This window comes from Clytia hemisphaerica, unplaced genomic scaffold (assembly GCF_902728285.1).
Source record: "Clytia hemisphaerica strain Z4C2 unplaced genomic scaffold, Clytia hemisphaerica genome assembly, whole genome shotgun sequence".
NCBI classification, from domain to species: Eukaryota; Metazoa; Cnidaria; class Hydrozoa; order Leptothecata; family Clytiidae; genus Clytia; species Clytia hemisphaerica.
The window spans coordinates 34,888-50,991 of NW_027103511.1; the positions used below are offsets into that span (position 1 = coordinate 34,888).

At 36.6% G+C, this 16,104-nt stretch overlaps 2 long non-coding RNA genes across 3 annotated transcripts; both read right to left on the bottom strand.

Moving 5' to 3' along the window:
* Window positions 1-209: 209 nt before the first annotated feature.
* Window positions 210-14,112, bottom strand: LOC136799170 (uncharacterized). Of its 2 annotated transcripts, none has more exons than XR_010845493.1 (4): window positions 14,026-14,112; window positions 12,534-12,648; window positions 12,110-12,260; window positions 210-307 (listed from the first exon to the last, which is right to left on the bottom strand). It is a non-coding gene; the product is annotated as an uncharacterized lncRNA (long non-coding RNA). The 2 variants fall into 2 exon arrangements; XR_010845494.1 differs by lacking the exon at window positions 210-307 and adding an exon at window positions 10,077-10,477.
* A 177-nt stretch (window positions 14,113-14,289) lies between these two features.
* LOC136799169 (uncharacterized) lies at window positions 14,290-15,608 on the bottom strand. Its single transcript, XR_010845492.1, has 3 exons — window positions 15,464-15,608; window positions 15,024-15,217; window positions 14,290-14,450 (listed from the first exon to the last, which is right to left on the bottom strand). It is a non-coding gene; the product is annotated as an uncharacterized lncRNA (long non-coding RNA).
* Window positions 15,609-16,104: the final 496 nt, after the last annotated feature.

Below are 16,104 nucleotides of genomic sequence, written 5' to 3' on the forward strand. Positions count from 1 at the left end.
TGTCACTATAAAGGTCGCGAAAGCTTTGTATAAAAAAGGAATGACCAAAGGTTTTGAAGCACCAGTTAAATCTTACCGTAATGAGCCATACTGTCTTTCCGCGGAGAAAAGTTTATTACAAGCAGATATTTTGGTTCAAGTAAAGGAAAAAAATCCGAACATTAAAATATCAAAATTAATCTTCTACGTCACATAAAACTCACCATAGGAATTCTTTGGTTACATCTTCCAGACTCGATATGTTAATGGAACTTGTGTAAAATACTCAATTTTGGTAGACATCGGGTGGGTCCGTCTCCACGTTCACCTATAATAGGAAAACACATTAAAAGAAGAAATTTTGTTGGGAATTTAATTTGGTGGGAATTTCAATTTGGCGGACGAAGGACATTTTTGTCGAAAAAAGGCTATAAAAAAGGAAAACCTGTTTTAAAGCCTGAAAAAGGACACATTTGGGTAATAAATAGAGCAACTTAAATTTGGCGGGGAATTTAACTTGGCGGATGACGGAAAAAATTAAATTCGGTGGGAACTTAATTTGGCGGATTTTGACCAAATCCGCCAAATTTTCTTCCCGCCAAAATTTCTTCCTTTAATGTATCATTCGGAATATGAATCTTATCGAATATCGAGAACAGCGTAAGTATCATGTATTGTTGTGTATCAAAGCAAAGTTTTTCATCTCAGACAGAAAATGAACTCGACAAGAATATTTTCAAGATTTTGCTAAATTTTTGTTAATCCTTAAACGGTGGAGAGCAAAAGTTTCTTTTTAATACTTCATTGAGACGGTAAAACCTAGCCAGTGCCTTCCCACAAACCAAATTTTTTCTTTGTTTTAAATGGCGATAAAAAAGCCGTTTTCGTCTAACAGGCTAGGTAAAACTGTGAACACTGCAAAATGGGTACATGAGCGGAATGAATACCCTTTTCACACCCCGAGAATCGCTCGTTTGGTTACAAAGACACCAACCCACTCTGAAGAAAGGGCCCGAAGTTTTCAAAAATATTATTAGATTATGATAAAATCTTATTAAGAGTACTTGTGTAAATTTTAGGTTCATAGGTCGTCTAGATCAGGTTTTGATGACTTTATTGTGAAACATGACATAACTCGAGCTAAAATCACTTAAAACTCAAAATTTCAAAGTGCTGATAACTTCTAATTAGCCAATCATTTTCAAATTTTGATTGAAAAAATGTGAATTCAAGAAATTCACTCCTTTTCAGCCAGTTTCAGCATAGATTTTAACATAAAGTCTTCATGGAAATTACAAAACGGGTAATTATGTTAAAGGACCACCTTGTATTCTTTCAGAATCTTCAAAACAGAATCTAAAATATCTTTAATTAGTTCGGAATTTGAAGACATTTTTGTAAAAACCCTACATATATTTGGGCTTTTTTCCAACAGGTGGGAAATTGTTGGTGATGGACGTCATCGCTTTTTAAATGACGCCTCAAATTTTTTCTTCTGATGAAAAGCCCATTAGCCAATAGATCTTCTAGATTAAAAAATAATCGAGGGTGATAGATTCTACCCCCCCTTTTTGTGGGCTACAAAAACCAAAAAATCTTGGGGTTAGGAAAAGTTGAAGATTATCACCGAAACGAACTTAAAAGTTGTATATTTTCTTGACATAACCCTTGATATCAACCCTTAGTACATAACGATCTCATGTGAAACCAAACAGTGTACCAATATATGTTAACGTCAACTCGCCCACCTAAAACTCACTCGCGACAATTGGGTGATTTGCATAAAATTGTTCCGAAAGGCTGAACAAATTCTCAATTTTTTTTTTCTTTCAAAAATTTAACTTCTTTTGGTGTTTTTGTATTTTGTCAGGTTTTAAGAAATAGTTTCACCACACTTTATAGGCTGTTTTCCTGTTTTCAATTTTTTCCACGGGTTTACAGCTAAAAATCTGTCCCGTACGCGACAAAATTGTAGCAATGTTAAAAGCCTCTCACTTTGAAGAGAAAATTGTAATTCAGAACCAAATAACTTTTGGGAAATCTTCACTAACCCTAATTGACTTTCAGAAAAACGTTTTCTAAAATAGGTCTATCAGAGTCTATGGGGGTATTTGTGGTATACACCATTGTACTGTAGGGGAAAAATCACTCTTTAACCCTTGATGACTTTCATTTATACAACAAACTTAAAAAATCTTGGATTACTAATCAATATAAAAGATTAGGTCAAAATAGGATTTTCTCGTTAAATTTAAGAATTTTGAAATTTTGTCGCGTACAGGACAAATGGAAATCCTAATTTTGTCCCGTACGCGACACACAAAGTGTGAAATATACCGAAAAAGAAAGATACGTATGGTAAAACTTTTAGAGCCTACATAACATAGTACATAAATAAGAGTTCAACTTAAGGGAATACTAGAATAATTTTGCTTGTTCCAGCGAAACAACCCCATTACACTATTTTTGGGCCAAAAAAAGTTACCTTATCTCACAGTACACAATATATTTGGAAAACCGTGCCATTTTTCATTTTGGAACAATTTCGCGCCAATCACCCAGCGAACTTTATCAAAAGAACATAGGCGGTTTTAGACCACGTCGATCTTATTAGAGGAACCAGCTATCGTTAATCGCATAAAGCAAATCTTCAAATAGAGATATCTCTGACCGTGTCGCCCCTTTTTATATAATGGTCATACTATTCACAAGTCAAAGGAATAGGAATAATCTTAAAATGAGTAATAGTTTTATGTCAAATGTTGCAATAATAATTTCCACCCACAATAAAGACATTCTGCTTAATTTCCAAATTCGTTCAGCTGGTTGGAGGGAAGTAGAGAAGAGAAGAATAGAGTAAGACATTTTTCAATTAATTTCGTTCAGCGGTCACATATTTGACTAACCCATAATCAGTTTTGGGGAAAATTTAGTCCCAACAGAAGGAACCCCCAAAACAAGGCAGTGGTTGCAGACAGACTATATAACAATACATAAAAAGGGAAATAACTTTACAAGTAAACAGTTATATTTGATAAATCCTAAATATGATAAAACCTAAATTAATCAAACGACTTTATACCCACCGGTAGTTCTATTGATATTCTTACTTGTCAATAAAAGCTAGTACCATTAGAAATGAAGTATTTACAGAAAAAAAATGTCCCTGCATCACGCGACCAAAGCACTAAGCGTTGTGAGAGGTAGTGACGAAAAACTTGCTCTGTACCACGTGAGCCAAGCAACTACCTGCCATAGTCTATTAGAAAACGAACTCAGCCTGCGATATAATACAAACTATGATGATCTTGACAACTTTCCAGCCCAACACATTAACGACTGAAATCTAACTACCACCTGGGTATCCGAGAACCAGGTAACCCTGAAATTCTCCTAAAATTTCAATTAAATAAATTCAGCGTAAAGTAATACAGTGTAACTAAACTATAGAGCGTAGAAAATCCCTAGGAGACGATGAAACCTATATCACACAATAACCTCACACCTCGATCTCAAAGACACTTATAGGGTGAAACAAGACCGTCGAAGTTTCTGAGAGAACCGAACCGCCGTTCGAAATTCCCTTAAAGTAGTGACTCCTCTTAAATAGGGCTGACCTGGGACGTAACACACACGTACACTCACAAGCTCTGGTATTTTACATCCACAGCAGGAATGTGATTGGACGTACTTAGCCAATCTTTCCAAGATTGAGAGAATCAGACATACGTCGAGCATTCCGTTGCAAACTTTTTTTGCTTCCAAAACTTGTAAATGAAAAACGGGATGATCGACAAGACGTATCTTCGATTTGAACCTAATATCATTTTCAAGATGGGAAACATTGGGCCTTGTGGTAACCGAGTCCAAGCAAGTGGGGTTGATTACTACAATCATCTACATCACTTATCGCTCATGCGATATTGTACAATATATTGACAATAGACATTAATGGGACATAACAGTACTTGCGAAATTTGTAAACAAACTGTATGCAGCAGCTATACAAAATCAAAACAAATGTCACATGTCAAAATAAAAAATCTAACCAAATATGGCTAATTTTGATTGTTCAATTGTTTTACAAGTTTGTTTTGGACACGTGATTTTAATTGTTCTCTTTAATGACACGTGGTTCGCGCAATGTTTACATTTTACTACTTTAATGTCCCTTTAATGCTCACCCAACCTCTGGCTGGATGCCAAGAGTTTCCAAAACGTATTTCGTTCGAGATAGCGCAGTACAACTATCAATTGATTTGAAATTGCGAACGAGAAAGTAATATTAAATCCTTCTTACTCTTTACCTCCAATGCCCCCGAAAACAAACAAAAAATGACATTTCTACTCCCGAATTCCATTTGAAATAAAAGATGCTACTTCGAGGTATTGACACAGACCACCGACTTCTCAAAGCAACCCTATGTACTCACCCAACCAGAATTGCTCGAAGAAGATACAACAAAACACCAAACGAACCGAAACGTCATGTTAAGTCTCTACCAATACCTACAGTTAGATAAAACATTGTGTGTTGGGAATCTGAATCGAAAGCTTGAAGCGAATCGTCCGTTCGATGAAGACGTAAATGTATTTTCACAGAATTTTTCAAAAACTGTTGAGGAAGCTGCAAACGAGGTAGACTGGGGTCGTTTATAATGCGTGTAATACAGTAGTATAGGCGCTACATGATAATACGAGATAATATAATACTTGTTACGATAATTGTTACGGGATTAAGTTTTTGTTTATAAACGAAGAATGGAAGAATCCGGTGTTCCGGCTTATAGAATCCCCAGCTAGCTACGCAGAAACTTGCGTAGGGAGAAAACAATTTATCAAGCAACGACAAACTCTCAAAACAAAACCAACTCAAATGAAAAATTTTTCAACACACAAATCCACACACATTTTTTTTTCAAAATTTTTTTTGAACGGGAAAAAATTATGATTGTAATATTGACACTTTTCTTTTGTTTGGAGTTAGTGCACAAAGGTTTCTAGACGACTAAAATTGTTCCCTCCATTACTTTTTGCTTTATTTCTACCATGTCTAATTAGTCGTCTAGTTTGCTAGCGACCAGTCAGTGACCAGCAAAAAACTCTGGAAAAACGATGAAGAACTGAATTCTCTGCTCTGTGATCGATCCGATACGACACGATATGGACAGTCATACAAAAAGCACTCCAAGAGAATTGAAAAACGTTTGCGCCAATTGAGAAATCTCAAAATGCAAGAAGAAGCTTCAAAACCATTAAGTCCGACGGTTCAACATTCAAATCTATGAGACAAAAATCCGAGTGTGACCCAGAGAAATTGAAAACATATTTCGAAAAACATTTCACTGGCAGTATAAATAATGAAATAAAACCCATTGATGATTGATATACCAAATTATATTGCTGTATTGCAACAAAATACCTGCGAGTTCATCAATATTGACCCTCCAAAAAAGAACGAAATTGTATCTACCCTCAAATCTTTAAAGAATGGTAAATCATCAAACGATCTTCCTGCAGAATTCTTCAAGTGTGCAGTCGCATCAAACGCGCTACTATCAGAGCTCGAATCGCTACTTCTTCAAATATGGACGAGAAAATCTATACCGTCGTCACGGGGTCATTCGAAGCTCATTGCCTTATGGAAAGGAGAAGCTAAAAAAATTGCAAAACACTCGGCATCGCACAGAGGTTTACAAATAGGATTGAGTTTTTGTAAATGATAATAATATGGTGATAATAATCTTGAAGACTGGCATAACGAACAACTGCTCGACCAGCAGCAAGGATTTAGACGACGGGGTAGAGGAACCGCAGACGGCATATATGTGACAAATTTCGGACAGAACAAAAAAACCATTCTTTCTCCCATTCGTCAATTTAAGCTCAGCGTTCGACCACGTTGTGCAAAATTGGCTCTTCGAATCTATCTACCTGAGATTTCCCGAGGAAGTCGAGCCTACTCTGATTAATCTTCTCGAATCATTGTATCATAAAACAACAACATCATTAGCACAAACTCCAGATGGTGTTTACGAGCATCTACTTGGCGTTCGCCAAGGGGAGGGGCAGAATCCCCACCACTATACAACCCGTACATGGATTTTGTCATGCGTGTGCTTATGCAAAACTGTGAAGAGAACAAGGTTAAATTTCTTAAACTGAAGTACAGAATTCGTGCCACCGCTACAACCAGAGATGAAAGAGCCAAAGGCTATTACGGTAAACATACTGGTCACTGGGCTGGTTACACTGACGACTTAGAACTTGTATTTAAATTATTAATATTTAAGGGCTGAAAATTCTCAATAAAACATTTCTTCGTTTTCACCTCCAAATAAAACGATGATAATAAATTTTAAGTCCCAAAACCAAGGTGAATATCCCAAATCTTTCGCCACGCTTAATGATCAAGTCATCGAAAATGTTGAAGTGTTAAGATATCTTGGAGACGACATACACTTCAATCAACCTCCAACATGAAATGCAGAGATTGACCTAAGAATTGCTTTTGCTCAAAATAAGTGCGCAGTCAGTTGACATATTCCTGTCAAACGTGGAATATCACTCAACAAAACAACATCAACAACAGCGATCCAACTACATCAATATGCTTCGTAAGATGGCGAGAAGCGGCTTTGAAAGAAGAATCGATGACAACAATGAAGAAACTTTCCTCTTCGTTATGTCCAGTGAAGATGTTTTACGCGTCTGCATACTTCAAGACTGAAGTCATCCTTTAATACATCAAACAACAGCAGCAAAACTATCTTGGCCATATTGCAAGACAAAAGAACACCAGCATCATCAAAAGACTGCTTTTCAACGACAACGCTGACAAGAAGAGAGGCCGACCAATGAAAACACTCGAAGATCACGTGCTTGATGGTCGTTCAGCAGACGGGTTCTACAAAGAGGTCTTGAAGAAAAAGAAAAAGAAGGATATGGTTGGCCTTCGCCCTAACCACTCAATGTTGGCATATGCGAACACGAGCTAAAGAAGAAGTAAGAAGAAGTAAGTAAACGGCCTATCAATCTTCGAATCAGTCTTGACTAGTGCTGATTGAAGTCTTGGCATTATGGAGGGACGCCCTTCATTTGGCTGATGTTCACAAACAACAAGTTGGCCATTTTGGCAAATTCAACAACAACACACCACAAACAACTCATTCCAGCTATCAATCAGTGGTTGTCTTAGATAGCAAAAGCAATAACCATTTGATGATCGAGAACATAAGCATTGAAAAGAAGATTAAACAAGATCTCTCATCCGAAATTCAATCAACGTCAACTTCAAATCAAAAATTGTAAACCTTCATTTAATTAATACCGTCAGTCAAACTCTCGTCCTATAAGAAGAAAACACCCAAAATCTACCATTAGCAAATTCGCAAGCTTAACAGGCAACAAAACTTTCCGATAAGACCGACATAGATGAATCAGAACGCAAGATGCAACAGCTCACATTTGTCGATTATATGAATTATTAACTTAACTATATTAAGAATTGACTAGATTCACGCTTAGAGTTAAGGTTTTAGTTTTACATAAGAGTCTCCGTCTCATATCAGACACATGTTTATCTTCTCCTCTCTCTCACCAATCTTGCTTCACACCTCTATGAATTCAATATCAAACAGCTTAAGTTAAAATTGACGAGTAAGCAAACGATATCACTCTTCTTTAAAAAGACGTCGCATTACGTTGGCGTATCCAACACGACAGGCTTCACAACAAACGTACAGAAGATTTACCGGGTACTGGCATGTGACCCCAAACAACATTGCCAAGATTTTGAAGATTTCTGACTGATCTGTTAGGTGAATGGTTAAGTCGAAAGGAATCAAATAATTTAAACGTTTGAAAGCACCTTCTATAAACGAAGGTACACGCGGACGAAGAGTTGAACGGGCAGAAACCCTCTACAAGAAGTTTGCACAAAATTCCCGTATGGTGGAGAAAAAAGTATTTCAAGATGAGTGCAATTTCCCGTTACAGGTATATACCGTTCAGTAACCAAAACACCCGGATATACTACAAAGGAAAGAAAAAAGAAAACTGGATTGGGATGATCTAAGCCAATGTGACATTCATCAAATATGGATCGACAATTTTAAAACTGAAAGTTTAACATATTCTATAGTACACTTTCTCGAACTATCGAAGAGTTTCCCACTCACTCCATACTTCTTAGTGCCAAAATCTCTGCTCACCTTTCGTAAGATGACTCCATAAACAGGAAACTTGCTTCTCGACTTCAGCAATCAACACAATCTGATCATTAGAAATACTAACTTCCAGAAACCTCGTCCTAAGCTCTGGATGCACCGTTCCCCAAGCGGAACACTTTTCCAAATTGACTTTATCTTGTGTCGAATGCCAGGCATATTCCAGCCCCAACCCAATCGGTAGTGATCATTGAATAGTCACTGCCAGTGGTAAACTCAGCGTACGCCAACCTCCATCTCTTCCGAAGGAAAAGTTGTTTTGGCAATCAATGTACTTAAACGAGAATCTCGCCCGTCGAATCGATAACTCCATTTCACAACAGTTTGATGATCTTCCTGAAACTGAGAAATACTACTCAACCTTCGTCGCCATTTCCACCAAAGCTGGAGAAAAGTTTAGTTACTTTCCCGAAAACCGAGTAGCACTCCATCAAACTCAGTCGATCATCACGACGTTACTGCTACCCGGAAAATTACCCTGATATTCGCAACTAAAAAGATTGAAATTGCTCGAGTCAACCTGCGCACAACATACGATAAATGTGAGGACAATTGAATAGACAACATCCTACATTCATTCGGAATTCCATGATTATCATCAAACACAAAAGACGCCTGGGATTTGGTCAACAAAATTAACTTTTTAGTCCCACAGTGTTGTATTCTTCGAAACGGCCCTGGTCTAGACGGTTCCCCTCCTGAATTCTGGAAACTACCATTGATGAAAGAAAATTACACCGTTTCTATAGCCAAACTTTCTTTGGAGATCGACCTAAAACTTGGGAGACTGGCAACTATCGTGGTATCTCGTTATCCCAGTGTACAATCGGTGTCGAACCTGTTCATAATAAAGTACTTTGACCAAACCAAAACAGGTTCACACAAGAAAGCCCATGTTCTAGCTGTTGGTCGCATCCTTGAAGAACTCAAAAATCACCAAGCTGCTGTAAAACCATTCATGGACAGAAAAACATTCGACTCGATTGCCCGAAGTAAAATGTTTCTGATTCTCGAAATATACGATATCCCTCCTCAAGTTGTAAACGCCATCCAAATTATGCACGACAATACATCTGTTCATGTGATGATACCAGAGGAAGAAACAGAATCCTCCTTTCAAGAACCGCTTATAATTTACAAAGTGACTAGACTGGAGTCGTTTATAATGCGTGTAATACAATAGTATAGGAGTTGTATGATAATACGATTATTGTTACGGGATGTAGTTTGTATTTAAACTAAATTATTCTAACTAAAATTGTTCCCTCCATTACTTTTTGCTTTATTTCTATTATGTCTGATTAGTCATCTAGCTTGCTAGACTACAAAGTGACATTATAACGTCGTAAAAGAAGACGTTTTCCAACAGAACGTCTTCCAGATCTAGACTAAAGCATACCACGTATACGACGACATAACCCGTCTTGAGGAAACGATAATAACAGCGCAAAGTCTGTTTTTAAAGGTTGAAAGAGCTTGTCAAGATGTAGAGCTATTTCTCAACGCAACGAAGAATGGATACATGCACCTGAATCCATGGACTGACACAAAACTGTACTCGTCAGACGGTATCGAGATTGAACGCGTTAATGACTTCAAAATATGGAAGGCGCCCATCTCAAAACAAACAAACACATAAATTTTTCAAGCCAGTGATGAATCAATCCTCTAATTTGATTTATTAAAACAAAAGATTACTTATATAACTATATTTTTTTTTGTCGATAGTTACGTTGAGTTTTTTTTTACTTTGTTATTTGGAATATTGAAATATTGTTACTCTAATAGTTATATCAACCCCACAGAAAAAAAATCTGCGTCCAGGTAGCCATTCCATATGATTAGACGGGAACGGTCTCATTCGGATGGACTCCTGGCCTGCATCCCCTCCCCTAATTTATACAAACTTAAATATGTAAATTTTTAATGATATGCAGGCGAATAAATAAGTTTTGAATTTGAATTTGAACTTTCTTCCATGGTGCAACTTAATCATGGTCACTGAATATCGCAAAAGCAAAACATCTTGACGATCTTTACACCAAGATGCTCCGTGCTGTCTACAATCGAGGAAAGACCACCAGACGAATCCATTCGTTTATTGATCACTTCCGATGATATCCGAAGTAGTTCAATGCCGACCATTCGCTCTTGTTGGTCATACATGACGGCAAAACATGACGGACCTGCAAGACTGCAAGTGTACTGACCTATGTAGGTCCCAAGACGTGTTAGACGGTTCATCATCGTTGATTCAAGAAGATACTGGTCTGGAGGAAAACGATCATATAACAGCAATGTAAGACCAAGAATCGTGGAGGAAGAGCTTTGTCCAATTTAAAAGATGATTCAAGTACAAGTTCAACAGAGCTCTTGTCCCACAGGGTGTCTCTAAATCTTCAACTGTAGACTTTTCGCAGTAATGAAATTATACCCCCCCCCCTGTTTTACAGAAAATTTGCTTCGAGGAAACTCGCTCTATGCACCATCAATGTGATCAAAGAGTACAAGATTTATACACATAGCTTCAGCCAGGTTTCTAGCTCCCCCCCAACAAAGTAAGGTCAACAATTTGGCTCCCCCAAAAAAAGTTGCCTTGTGCTAGGTCCCCTAACACTTCAGGTCCCGCCCCCGTAGAGAGAAGTCAATAAAGAATATATGATTTTACTTGTATTAATATTCATGTTTAAATATCTTTTGCTTTTTATATTTGATTTAAGTAAGATAAGGGATCTTTTGAAATTAGCTGAACAGCCCCCAGAGTCTCAGTCAGATCATCTAGGCCCCCCAACAATCTAGGTCCCCCAAATATTTTGGTAATTTTTAGCCCCCAGTCAGCTCTTTAAAAAGGCCAAAATAAAAATTTCTTAAAAGCCCCCCCCCCCAAAAAAAAAATTCATTTTGAAAAGGGGGGGGTCTAAAATAGGTTTCAATGGCTTGAAGCAGGCGGAAGCTATTTGAGTAACAAGCTTTCTGAAAGATTTTCAAAATCTAAAACAATATAATCTATCAATTATGATATACAATTTGTGTTTTGGTGGTACATATTATCATAGTGTCCTCCTGGGTTGGTTCCCCCCACTAAAAATCAAAACTTTTCTCCATTCCCCCCTCTATTATTTCCCCCACCATATTTCAAAGTTTTTCGGTTCCCCCCTCTTTTTTGAATTCCCCCAGCTATTTGAAGATTTTGCGGTTCCCCATATGGTTAACATAAAAATGCCTTAAATCAAGTTTGAAATTTTGGAAAGCTTGAAAAAATAGCCTTGAAAGTGCTGGAAAAATGAAATTGTATTGAAAAGTTGGTTTATCCCAAAAGATTTGCTGATTTTATTGCTTAAACAGGTTTTGCAACAAGATCACCTTGAGATCAGTGAAGTTCCCCCAGTCAAAATCTCCTAAATTTATGGTTTTCCCCCCTTTTTATTTTCCCCCAGCAAATTTCAAATTTTTCATTTTCCCCCATACTTTAAAAAAAGGGCCAAAATCAGAATCCCCCCCCCTTTATAAGGGGGGGGGGGAGGACACTATGATATTTTTAGTTTTGAACAGACTGTGACCATTTTTTATATGATTAAATTGACCATAATGTCCAACCCCCTTATATTATCCCTGTTACATTCCCATCCCCCAGGTTTTTAGGCAGATTTTGATACCCCTCCCCCTTGCAAAAAGGCCCTAAAAATATTTTTTTCAAAGGGGGTGCAAACTACTCTCAATCTATGTTCGCTTCAAAGGTATGGTACCCCCAACAACATGCCGCGGTTCGCTTCAAAGGTATGGTACCCCAAACAACATGTCGCGGGTCTTCTCTCAAAAAAAGTCTATTTCGAACCAATCACACTGCTGTAGATCTTATCCTATCCAGTAGAGGAAGTTTTAAAGGAAATATATTATCCTACCTAGTTAGTGGATAGGAAGGAGTGATCAATGAAAGAATTGCAAGATTTGTTTATGTTAAAGCCATCGTCATCATGCGCATTTCACTGAGGTAGATGCTGGACTAAAAGCCCTCCAATTGTTGCACAAGAGTTGCGTGGAGATATTGTACAGCTAAAATAAGACAAGAGATATTACTGACAAAATGATAACTTTCAAATTAGATAGTTCCATCTCAGAGGTTTCACTTTTATCTGTCAACTTTTTTAGGAGCAGTTTATAGTTCTTTTGATGATATAATTTTAAACAGGTCAGTGCAACCTGTAATATGGGAGCCGGGGGTGATGTATCTAAAAGATTATTCGTTTGATTCATTTAAATCAAATGAAACAGGACACTATAAGAGCTAGAGACATCATGATCTATAAAACATCCATGGAAACGTACCAGCTTACTGAGGACTTTTCTCGTTTTCCGGTTGTGACTGATGGATGATAGGAATAGCAGAGCTTGAAGACCATGATTGGACAGTTTGAAGAAATATTGGATGACAGTTGAACCTCTATAGGTAAAAGTAAAAATGAAAATCAAAACAGAATTGAATGAATCAATAAATTAGGGGGAATGGAGACTCTAGTTGCTGTGTAATAGCAAATTCACTTTTGGACCTACCTGGAGGTCCTATAAATTAACCTTTGTCCGTCCGTCTGTCCGTCCGTCCGTTAGTTACCAGCTTTTCTCGAGATCGGCTCATTAGTTTTTTCTAACTTTTTGCACAATGATGCAAAATGGTAATGCCCAAAATGTGACGGAGCCCGATTTTCGAAAAAAAAATTTTCGGCCAAAAATGGCGGAAATAATTATGCCGGAAAAACTGGTTTTTCGGCATTTTCTCGAGATTTCATCATTAGTTTTTCTGATTTTTTGCTCAAAGATGCGTATTAACAATGCAGAACATGGCCTAGTCCGATTCTTGAGAAAAATTTTTTCCGGCCGAAAATGCTGGAAATATGCCGGAAATCGCCGTTTTTCTGGATTTTCATTAGACTTTTTCCATATTATTGGTTGTTTTTTTCATTCAAAAACATTATTAATAGCAATGTCCACCATCAAGCATGTTTCAATTTTCAATAAAATTGATTTTTGAAGCCAGAACTTTCTAAAAATCGCCGGAACAGCCGATTTTCGCCGGAAGAACACTATTTCTTGAATCTCAAGCTGTACTTTATATTTTTATGAAATTTTGTATACACTGATGCAATATGACAATACCTAAAATGTGACTGAGCCCGATTTTCAAAAAAAAAATTTTCCGGCCGAAAATGCCGGAAATATGTCGGAAAATCGATTTTTTGACATTTTCTCGAATTTTCATTTTTAGTTTTTTCTGATTTTTTGCAGAAAGATGCGTATTCGCAATGTTCAAAACATGGCCGAGTTCGATTTTTGAGAAAAAAAAATTTCCGGTTGAAAATGCTGGAAATCGCCGTTTTTGCAGATTTTCAATGGATTTTTTCCTTATATTTCTATGTGTGCTGACTGATTTTTTCATTTTTCTTTTCGCATTGCTATCTAACTTTCATCATCAGGTAGGTCCATTCAGCATGTTTTATAAGAAACAAACAACTAATCTTAATAGATCGTCACTATTTGTGTTCTGAATGATTGTTCAACGGTCATGCTCACGTAGATATCAATTATATATGTGTTAAATGCATAACCAGGTAGGTCCATAAAAGTACCACTTGTTTTCATTGAGAAGACTTTATATCAATTTTGAGCGAGCCTCATTGCGATAGTGAAATTTCTCATACACCTATCAACTTTACAGAGGATTGCATCAAATAGTCCAAAGACGAAAGATTTCAGAGCCAATTTAAACGTTTCAGACGTATTGTTTCCTTACAGCACAAGCAATTTCGTAAAATTAATTCCTTACCTTCAGACAGTACTTTCTTCCAGTTTTTCCGATTCTGCAGAAGACATTCCCTGAATTTTGAGGGGCGAAACTGGACAAACAACAATTTTCTCAATTAAAAAAATAAAATCACGTCACTCCCCAGCATATGAATTTTCTTCCAAAAAGTTGAACAACTAAGAAAATGACGTTGTGTGTAAACTTGGGAGACCCCATGTAGTTCAATAAAGATGAATATGATGATATTGATGAAATTATTAGAGATCAAACTTACATTTAGACATTGTTTCTGTTATTATGAATTATAAGGGAGGCTCGTACCATAATTCTTTCACGCTGTTTTTGACGGTTTTCCAGTCAAACCATACGTTTGTTTTAATTGGGACATCATCTCTATGATACAGTAAACCTCATCGAAGACAACTCCTGACCATGAGATAATTGTCCTAGAAATGAAATGAAAAGTATTAACAAAATCAAATAATCCTACATCAGCTTATCCTTAGTTGGTGATAATGTAAGAATCGGAAAATACAATGGAAAACCTTTTAAACTCACAAAAAAGATGCTCATAATTTCATGTGTTGTCAAAAAAATATCAAATTTTTGATCGATTATTAAAAAAATGAGATTTCGATTAAAATTTGAAAAGAAAAATCCGTGAAATTGGGATTGAAGGAGTACGGAATAAAAAATGTGGAAAGATTGTTTTAGATCACTTAAGTGTGTGTGTAGAAAATGTTAAAATGGGAAAGTTGGAAAAATTTGGAAAGTTCAAAAAATAAAGAATGCAGCCCGGGTGAAGACAATTTCAAGCTGGACCAGAAACAAAATATTCTTTAGGGTCAGTACAAACTACCACTGATGGTTCAATAATTCTGTACACTGATACGAAAACACTAGACCTGTTTAGTAATCTTCTGAAAAATAGAGAGAAGCTTTTAACCTTTAAAAGAGACATAGTAAGGATACACGTTAGCAAAGATAAAAACATTTGCTTATGATTTCAATTGTTGTACCTGGGTAGTTTCCTTGGGACCTAGATCGAAGGATGATGATGATGATGATGATGATGATTTTCATTACCAAGGGCTATGCCATCCAGTCAATAATTAAGCATCCTATATGACTACGCTGTAATGGTCTGATAGAAAGTAAGCTCCTTCTCGTTACGTTGATATTGATGCGAGTACTGGTTTACGGAGGCTGGAATCTAAAGTTAATGCAAATGAATACTTATATCTTGAAACACTTGAATGAATTCAAAAATTTGCTTAGTAATAATAATGGAAACCTGGTGGGAAGATGAAAATTGTGTGGTGGGAGGGTATGTTGTTTATTTATTCAAACTGATTAAAAATAGAGAACAAAACAGCTGATAAACTTCAATAAAATCATTTTATCAATCAGATTTTGGACATCATGAACTTCATTTAGTTTATATGAAACTATCTGAGACCTTGATGAGATGTGAAGTCCTGGCTTTACTTTTTCTTTAGTGGCCATGCTTCCATTTTTTAAAATTTCATGCTGTTTTCTTTGCTTGCGATCAATTTTAAAACTTTGGACGTCTTGGTGAATTTTGACTGACCAACTTTGATATTCTTCCTAGGAGACGAAAAATTTAAAATGAGATACATGTTACTCATTATTGTTTATCATATCATATCATTGAATGGTTATAGTTTTATGCTGTGTTATAAGATGTGCAACTTGAACAGGATGTGACCTCTTATAGGCTGAAATTTGGCTCCAGAGGACAGGCTTGGAGAAAGCGGGGATGCTTTATCAAAATCTACTTTTTTCTTAATTTCCTAGCAAAATTTTACTAATTTTAGCCTTCAGCCCCTCCACTTTTACGGTCGTTCCACCAGGTCTGGATGATACTTAAAGATGATGCTAGTTTCAATTAATTCTCTAAAGCCATTTTCAGTCTTAAAAGTGATTAATATCTATCATCTTGTTGAAAACTGTTTGTCAAAGAACCTCAATATCGTAAGGTTATATCTTGCAACCATCGAACAATCACTTATCCACAGATTTGAATGCAGAGGAACCATAGATAAAAATACTTCAACTAGACTGTCCAAAAATGTCTGG